Here is a 9,955-nt window from a genome sequence, read left to right as displayed (position 1 = left end):
AGAAAATGCAGTGATGATTTTTGTATTTCTTCAACAACCAACATTACAATCTCAACCCCAAGGATCTTATAGACGTTTAACACCACCCTCCAACTATCCCAACTGATTTTGAATTGGTTGGCTGTTGGAAACCACTTTGGCAAATATTGTCAACTTTGACAACAAAAGTTGCAAAGTTGCTCATGCAACTTTGGCAACATTTTCCAACTTTGACATACATAATCAAAAACCCTCAAAAAACCCTACAACCATTACATAGAGGCCACATACACCTCAAAAACCTGATTTCCAGTGATGTCTCCCATTCTCCACATTTGGATGATCGTTGACCATAGTTGACCAACTAGGTCCTGATAGGGTACAATGAACAAAAGTGGCATCAAGGCCTTACATTATGATCAAAACCTTATGAAATGGTCCACATGACCTTATTACATCATAGAGACATGAAAAAAAACATAAAAACAAAAGACAGTGGGTCTTCATGAGCCTCCTAGGTGCTCCTGCACCACAATCTTATTCAAAAATAATTTGAAATCTTACTTTTATGAAAAATAATAAAATTAATAAATAATTTTTATTTTTATTTACTTTTTATTGACTCAAGTCATGGTTTCCTCTTTTGATTTCAAATGAGTAGGGGATATTTGTTGTTGGGAGACAAATTCCAGATGGGGTGGTGATTGCCAGTGAAGTTCTTCATTCTATGGCAGGGTCTAAGGAAAAAATTGTTTTCAATAAGCTTGACATGGCTAAAGCCTGTGACAGAGTTAAGTGGCAATTCTTGCACAAAGTTCTTTTAGCCTTTGGTTTTAGTTCTGATTGGGTGAGTTGGACGATGAGCTGCATTACTTCTTCTTTCTCTATCATTCTCAATAGTGATCCTTTTGAGTTATTTGATGCTTCCTGGGGCCTTCGCCAAGGGGATCCTTTTATCTCCCTATTTATTTATTATTATGGAAGAGGGCTTGGGTAGATTCATTAAGTCTCGAGTCTCCCAAGTTTTGAGTCAAGGGTGGAATTGGAATAATGGGTTGCCCACTCATTCTCATTTGCAGTTTGTGGATGATATTGTTTTAATGGGGGTTGCTTGTATAATGGAAGCAGAGCATGTAAAAAAAACCTTGGACATTTATTTAGCTGCCTCAGGACAAAAAGTCAATGAGCACAAATATTATATCTATTTCTTTAATACTCTTGAGCCTATTCAACAACGGATTGTTCATGTTTTGAGATTCCAAATTGGATCCCTTCCTTTGGTTTATTTGGGTATTCCTTTGGTGATAAGCTGATAGCTTCGGGGATACTGGATGGAGCTACTGGACAAGCTTCGTCAATGGGTTGATCATTGGGCTCATCATTAGCTTTCTATGACTGGCAGGGTGACTCTTCTTCAATCAGTGATCCAAGCTCTCCCACTTTATAGGTGTTTTGTCCAGGTGGCTCCATATTTCATTAAGGAGTTTGACGCTCTTTCACTTTTGGAGTGGGAGTTTACAAGCCTCTAAGTGGAGCTTAGTTAAGTGGGAGTCTACTTGTTAGCCAAAGAAGGAAGATGGGCTTGGTCTTCATTCTGCTACTATGAGTGGGCAAGTTCTTGCAGCTAAATGATATTGGTGATGGTGTACCAATCAGGACAAGGTTTGGACTTAGATTCTAACTTGGAAGTATTTAGGAGGGGTTGACAGTTTTGATGTTCCTCGTTGTCACATGGAGGGGAAGGGTTCTATGATTTGGCATACTCTGAGGAATGGGGCGAGATTAGTTAAATGAAGCCTTTTTAGGATCTGTAATAGTGTCTTTGAAGCCCTTTTTTGGCTTGACTCCTAGGACGGTCATCCACCAATCCTCTTGATGTATCTGCATTTACAACCTCTCTATGACAATTTTCTTGTTGGTAGGTGGAGAAAGGTGGCTGATTATAAGGCAATCCAACATTTGGGACAAGTTGATGTTTGCAAACGAAAAGCTCCCCATGAGTGGCTTGCAGGAGGCTCAATGGAGGCTTGGGAGGAGTAAGGTCATATTTCTTATTCGTAGGGAATGCAATGCTCTTGCCAAATAGGATATCCAAGCTTGGGGTCCAAACCCAACTAGTAAGTTCTTTGTGGCTTCAAATTATTTCGAGCTTGATCATCAAATTTTTGGGAGTATTCGAGTTCCCTGGTGGAAATAGGTGTGGAATAAATTTTCATAGCCCGAATGCAATTTTTTCATGTGGTTGGTGGTTCAATATCAATGTCTTACTTGGAATAATTTATGCAAGCACAGTTTCCAAGGACCTTCTATTTGTATGTTATGCCACAGTGGTGAAGAGTGTATTCCTCATATTTTCTTTTAGTGCCCTTTCTCAAGGGAGATTTGACATCTCTGATGGAGTTTTTGCAATCAAGTTTGTTGGCATGCCACATTGATGGCTGACTTCTGGAAGCGTTGGGGTAGGCCTCCAGTTAAGATCCCTTTTCTTTAGGTTCCCTAGGCTCTTGAGCCTACTTTAATTATTCGGCATATTTGGTTAGAAAGAAATTGTCGGATTTTTCAGGGCACTAAATTGGTTACTCAACACTTGTGGGGGAGAATTTTTCATACTCTTCAGGAGACTATTTTTGCAAAGTGTGACCTCTCTGTTGCCATGGATCATAGTGAAGTTAGGATTTTGATGTTTTAACTTTTTTGCCCAAGGGGTTGATACTTCTCTTGGTGTGGGCTTTAAGCATGTTAATAGGATAAGATGTAGACAAACTATGAAGAAGATTGATTGGGTGGGCCAATGGTTCCCTCCACCTCCAAGAATTTTGAAGATTAATATCGAAGATTCTTCTACGGGGAATCTTGGTCATGATGGTATTGGTGATATTGGTTGTGATTGTTAGGATTCCCAAAGATACTGAGAGGGGGGGCGAATCAATATCTAACCGGTAAATGGATTTACTAATCTTATTAAACAAAGTGCATTCCAAAACAGTGTACCGGTAAACCAGAATTAATGCAGTAAATAAGAACAATAAGCACAACATAGAAATAACACCATAACACAATATTTTTAATGAGGAAACCCGGTGTGGGAAAAACCTCGGTGGGATTTGTGACCCACAATATTCACTTACTAGCCAATAAATTTGAATATTACTTACAATAGGGGCCTGCACATGCAGGAAGGCCAACTGCCTAAAGCTCACTACTTAATTACAAAAAGGAAGTCTCACTGACTTACAAAATGGATTATGCAAATCCAATATAATGTACTGCTTCGGTTCAGCATCTACTATGCCAAGTTCGGTACTAGTTTAAGCTTACAAAATAACCATAAACCTTACTCCAAAATCTGCCTTAATATTTGCATGTCGCATCTGCCTATTACTTACTTACATACTTGCACAAATGATCTATAAGATATCATACTTATATATGAGTTCTATTACAGTTCACCTTGTCGGCTTACAAAAAGATATTACAATTAAATACAAAATATAATAATCAAAATCCTGTCGGCTAGGGTGTCGGTAATCATCTTTGCCACTGTCGGTAAACTATGTGTCAGTGTAGAGTCTGTCGATGCCGGTGTCATAGGATTTCAAGGTTGCCATCATTAACAATACCTTCAATCACCTACAATTTCTCATTGGAGTGTGAATTTGCCAACAATCTCCCCCTTTGGCATTGATGGAAACACCCATGAGAAAAATCCAAAAATGTATCCAAAATGTGTTGTCCAAAACTTTTACCAAAACTGTGTGCTCCCCCTGAGCAGATGATCTCTTCTGTCATCATTTTTCTCATTCCTATTACTCCCCCTTTGACTTCAATGACAAAGGTTGTCAAAAATGTCAACTGAGTGTAGTTCTCAGCTAGATCCTTGTAACCGGTGGGTTACAATCTAATATAGATCTGCTAGTGCAAAATTTAAGTTGTTAGTGAACCTTTCACTATCCTTTACTGTTTGCTTTTGTCTTTTGTATTGTACCAGTAAGTATGTGCATTTTCTCTTCCGATGTCTGAAGTCCAAGAACAAGTGCCTCTGATATCTCTTTTCTCAAAGAGATGAGGATGTCAAGTTTCAGACCTAGTCTACACTTTAGTTCCTTAGCCTTGAATTTTAATCTCTCCTTATCTTTTTCGAATTTTTCAATTTTCTCTTCAAAGCCTGCAATTTCCTGCTCTATTACCGATATGGGTTCTGATCACCCTATGAGATTATCAGCAATATCATTTATTTCCTTTTGTGCTCTGTTGATCTCTTTATCTATGTCCTCTGTCAAAATGTTAGTCTTGCATGAATCCATGTACAACTTCTTAAATTCCATTATTGTTTTTCCTAGTGTCGGTAATAATGTATCAATGTGTTCCTTACATCTGTTTATTGACTCTTCAAAGAATTTTCTCTCTTTATTCATTTTCTCACTGAAAGTCTCATCATTAATTTGATCAACTGTTAGTAGGTTGTCAGTTATATACTTAAACAATGTGTCTAGTTGACTCAAAGAATCTTTATTTTCCACATTGCACTTGGGTGCAATCAATTTCAAAATAAGGATGGTATCATCGATTGCCTTATATGCAAGTGCATTGCAATCTGTAATTTTCTTGATGGAATCTAGCAATACCTTTGTTACATTGGTCGGTCTGAATTCTGTTAAGGAGGAACCAAAAGACTGTCCAACTACCTTAACAATCTGCAATCTGCCAGTGTGAGTAACTTCTTTGCTTATGTTGACCTCTAGTAGGTCAGTTTGAGTCTGCATCTCAACTAACAAAGGCTTGGGTTTCTCAGTTGTTGCCAGTGGTACTGTTTCTATTTCAACCTTTTTCTCTTCACGTTTCTCAGAATGTACCTCAGTATGTTTCTCTGTGCTATCTTCTGCCAGTTTCTCTGATGAAGTCTCAGTGTTATCTACCGGTTTCTCTGTATGTACCTCTGAACTATCTACTGTCGATATCTCAATAGATTTTACTGTGTTATCAGTAGCTGGTTGCTCTAACTTAGTAGGTTTTTTAGTGTGTACATCAGTGGTATCTGTCTTTCCAGTATCCAGGGGATCAATTGATTGTTCAGTGTGTGTTTCAATCCAAATCTCAACATTTCCAATTGTACCCTCAACATGTGTCTCAACTGTAATGTTCTCTATTGGTGGCTCAGTTGCCACATCTTTCTTCTCAACGGTTTCCTTATCAACCACAATGTTTACTTCTTGTGTATCAATGTTCATAGAATATAACACCTCTGAATCAAGATTGGTGTCTTCATGTGTTGTCTCCATGCTCTCAACATTATCTGTTACCAGTGGTGTATCAGAAGTCTCAACCGGTGGAGTAACAGAAGGAGGTGGGGGCAAGTTATCTATTACTTTTATGCTCGGGGGGCCACCTACCTTGCCTTTACCTTTATCCTTATCCTTTTGATAGACTCTAAAGGTTTTGGGCCTTTTAAGTTTGTCTTGCTTTTCCTTCTCCACAAAGAAGATATCCCATTTGTCTATTGTTTCTTCAGATATCTCATTCACTCTGCCAGCCATTAAAGCTACATGTCGGTGACCAGTAGAAAATACAGTCCTGTTAGCCTCACTTATTAGTTCATCAATTTCTTCTGTTGATTTCACTGGGTGAACTGCAAGTAATTTTTCTACCTTTATCTTCTTGTCTAATTCCACAATTGCTAATATCTTTGCATCTAGTCTTCTATACAAGTCACTTGGTAGATCATCTACAACTTCTATCAAAAATTTCTTATATATGTCTAAGTGTAGAATGACACTGTTTTCTATGCTTTCATTTTCTTCATTTGTAAAAGTATTATACAACTTGCTAACATTGGACAAGTTTCCATCTTCAATTATTTCATTCAAAATATTGTCTAAGGGAGGGATAACTTGTTTTTCCTTCCTTTTCCTACGTGTCATTTTCTTTGTCGGGGGCCTTACTGCCTGTTGTTTCCTTCTTGTTCTCTTTGGTGTAGGAGCGGGTATCGGTGAAGGTTTCCTTTTTCTTTCTACTCTTTGAAACTCTGCCAGTATTTCACTGTCAGAGGAGGTACCGACCGGTGAAAGATGTGCTTCCGGTTGTAACCCTTCCAGGTCGCTTTCCTTAATACCAGTCATATTCAGTATGTTTTCCTTAATTCTTGCTTTTCTGATGGTTTACTTTGTTTTCTTCCTTCGTTTTAGAGACTGAACCTTGCTCTCAATGGTTTCAACACTACCAAATATTTCCTCTTCAAGTTCTCTAGGGGCTTCGAGGAGGGCTTTAGCATATGTTTCTATTATGTTTTCATCTGCCTCATAACCCATTTCAGTTACCCAAATTGTTCTACGAACCGCTGCTTCCATCCATATTTCATCTTTCTTAATTAACAAAACATATCTCCTTTTAGTATTTGTCACCTATGGCTTGAGATAGTCTTTCCCTAATCTTCATTCTAGCCTTAAATGCCTGAAAGTATTCAATTATGTTATTTTCCTTGTCATCTCCCATGTTGTTAAAGATATCCAAAAGTTGTTTGCCTACCGGTATGTCAAAACCAAATTCTTTTCTACCTATACCGGAAACTTCCTTGGTGATGTATAGAAATAGACATACAAGTTACCAAATTTGAATGTTCCTTTCTTTTCTCCTTTAATTTTCTTTAGATTATCAATTAGTTCATCCTTTAGCCATTGACATATGTCAATCTTTGCATTATTGTTCACCATGTCATAAGCACTCTTGATACATAAACTAGAAAATAGAGTTTAATCTGTTAGCATGTGTAGTCTTGTATCCAAGTATCATGCTAATGAATCTTACATTTATATCTTTCACATCATTGACTCTCAAGGATCTGTTGTCATGTGTTGCACCGGTTAGGGTCATCACAATGTCGTTAGAGACCTTCTTTCCTTTTTTTGGTCTACTACTAGTGGAAGGTAAGCCAGTCATTGCCCTAACTGCTTCTTTTGTAATCTTGTGGATGGAATCTAGCCAAAAGAACTCCCCATGAACTCTGCTAAGTACAATTCTTATAACTTCCTTGGGAAAATCAAGAATGCTAAGTATTTCCACAAAACCTAGGGTTTCAATTATCTTGTGTTCCGGTTTCACATTACCATTTTCATCACAAATTGCAGTCCTATACATGTTCATAATCTCATTAGCACCAAGTTCTTCAATATGACAATGTATGTAAATCCTAGAGTCTTCAGCATATATAGCTCCTTTGGATATTTTAGAAAATGCTCCTAGGGTATCATCCCGCTTTGCAACTTCAGGAATGATTTTAAATACGGGCCTAGGGCGTTTAACCACTTCAATTACAGTACGGTTTGCAATGAATTCAGGTGCAGAGGAGGAAGCCATTGTATAAATACCTTAATCTACCTTTAGGTTTGAATGCTTGAATGATTTGCTTCACTTCTCGCTGTGGATGTCTTCGCTTGGGTTTTTTGTGCTCTAAGGAAGTTTGAATGCTCGGTGAGTGAAAAAGAGTGAAAAACACTTGCTTTATAATGTCATTTCCTTCAACTACCATAATAAATGCCTGTCGATTAAGTGAAAACTTAACTCATCTGCCGGTAAAGAAGCATTTCATCTTCTTACCATCAACCGAGGGTAAACTAGCATGTTTTCAATTTGTTGCCATACCCCCAAGGGACTTCTTTTCAGTTAGATGGAGAATCTCTTGCCAGTGGAGTGATACTCTGTTCTACCGGTGAAGGAATAGCTTCATTAACATTCTGATCTGTCTTTTTAATCCATTGTTTTGAAAATTCTTGCTTTACCTCATCAACCTTTTCTTTACGTTTCAAACTGGGTCCTTTATTTGTCGGTGATGCCTTACTTCTACAAAATTTTACAATATGTTCAATCTTGTTACAAGCATAACAAGTCTCATTATTCTTCTAAATAGCTTTTCCATATCCTATGACGGTATATGTTCTGCATTGATTAGATAAGTGTCCATATCTTCCACAAACATAACATCTTACATTCATTCTGCAATTTTCTAAATTGTGACCAATTTTGTTGCATTTAGAATATTGACCGGTGGGTGCATTAGTGTTCTGATAGTTTCTAGATCTACATTGATTTTCTCTATGACCATACTTGTTACAGTTAAAGTATTTCCCATTAAATTTGTAGGCATTAGGTTGTCTTACCGGTTTACTGTGATCATGATTGTTTGCAGTACTGAAGCTTTCACCAACTTCAAAGCCAAGACCATTTGTATCTCCATTAGGTTTATGATTTTTCAACATATCATCTAGTTCTTATGAAATTTTCTTGAATTTCTCCTTATGTTGATTTGCAGTAGCCAACTCATTTTCCAAGAAATCTTTCTGTCTCATGAGCTCAGTTTTATCATGTTCCAAGTGAATCAGATATGTCTTCAACATATGATTTTCATGACTGAGTCTTAGATTTTCATTTCCAACATCATTGATTCTCCTAGCCAAGTCATCTTCATTCTTCTTTCTGCCTTCAATGTCTTTACAAAACCTCATAGTCATATTTTGCATCTCATTCCTCAAGGTCATGTTTTCTTGCTTAATCTTGCTTACAAGATCATTAAGAGTTTCTTTTTCATCATCATCACTCTATATCTTCTCATGAAGTTCTCTTCTTTTGCTTCTAGCAATAGTAAGATTCTCCTGAAGTCCTTGAATGATTTCCTGTGCAACCTTCAGATCATCCTCAAGTTTGATATTCTTCAACTTTTTTGCATCATAATCTACAAGAGTTGTTTCCAATTGCTTTCTCAAGTTTTCCATCTGTACCGATGTCAGAATCTTCCTCAAGTTGTTAAGCTTTTGAAAGTAGAGGACCAAACTCTAATACCAATTGTGAGGATTCCCAAAGATATTGAGAGGGGGGGGTGAATCAGTATCTAACTGATTAATGGATTTACTAATCTTATTAAACAAATTGCATTCCAAAACAATGTACCGGTAAACCAGAATTAATGAAGTAAATAAGAACAATAAACACAACATAGAAAGCACACCATAACACAATATTTCCTACGGTTTTGGGGTTGTTCAATTTTGTTTTCCCATTTATAAAGGGTTTGATATGAATGATTGCATGGAGGCTCTCGCCATTTGTATGCAATGGAGAGGTCTTGTCATCTTGGTTGGAGAACGACTACTTGTGAACCTAATTCACAAGTGTTGGTGAATATGTTGAATGGTCAATGGGTGGATGATATTAATTGGCACTTAATCTAGTTATTTGATAGGTTCTCGGAATAAGTACCTCTCTAGAATCAGTTTCCCTTTCCCATATTCCTTGAAAGTGGAACAAAGTTGTTGATTTGTTTGGCTAAATGGGAATCAACACGAGGACATCACTAGAATATTGTAGATCGGCAACATTTGCTTATGTATTTAGCTCATATGTTAGATCAATGAGTAGTGGAAGATAAAACTGTATAATTTTTTGTTGGGCTAAATCTTTCTGTGTGTAACAAATTTTTACCCTTTTTCCCAAAAAAATAAAAATTATTAATTAAAATGTTAAAAAAATATTTTAAAAATACTATAGAAAGTAGAATTAGGAAACGAGAACAAGTGACTTAAAGTAGAGTGTTATCTATGGGGAGGACATAGCCTTCCAAAAGAAATGTTCAAAAATATGACATGGCAGTCAAACTGTGAACGAGGAAAACATGCAGCCTTAAATTATAAATTCAGCCATACAAAAGAACGAAACTCGATTAAAAAAAAACTGTCAAGTCAATTTCCAGTTTTATTATAAGAGTTTAGATTGTCAACATCTTTTTACATCCATTGAATATAATGTAAAATGAGACCAATGTGCTAAGAATTCTTGCACAAATTCTAGCGTATAGACGAAGGCACCAATGTGCTGACAATTCTCGCACCCATTCTAGCGTATCAGAGAAGGCAATAGTAAGTGATTGATAGTTTAATCAGATTTTGTTCGCATACGGTATATTCAAAGCTCCTCTGTAGCAATAACTTCG

This window comes from Cryptomeria japonica, chromosome 4 (assembly GCF_030272615.1).
Source record: "Cryptomeria japonica chromosome 4, Sugi_1.0, whole genome shotgun sequence".
NCBI classification, from domain to species: Eukaryota; Viridiplantae; Streptophyta; class Pinopsida; order Cupressales; family Cupressaceae; genus Cryptomeria; species Cryptomeria japonica.
The sequence above is the reverse complement of the archived record's forward strand: the minus strand, read 5'-3'. Positions refer to the sequence as shown.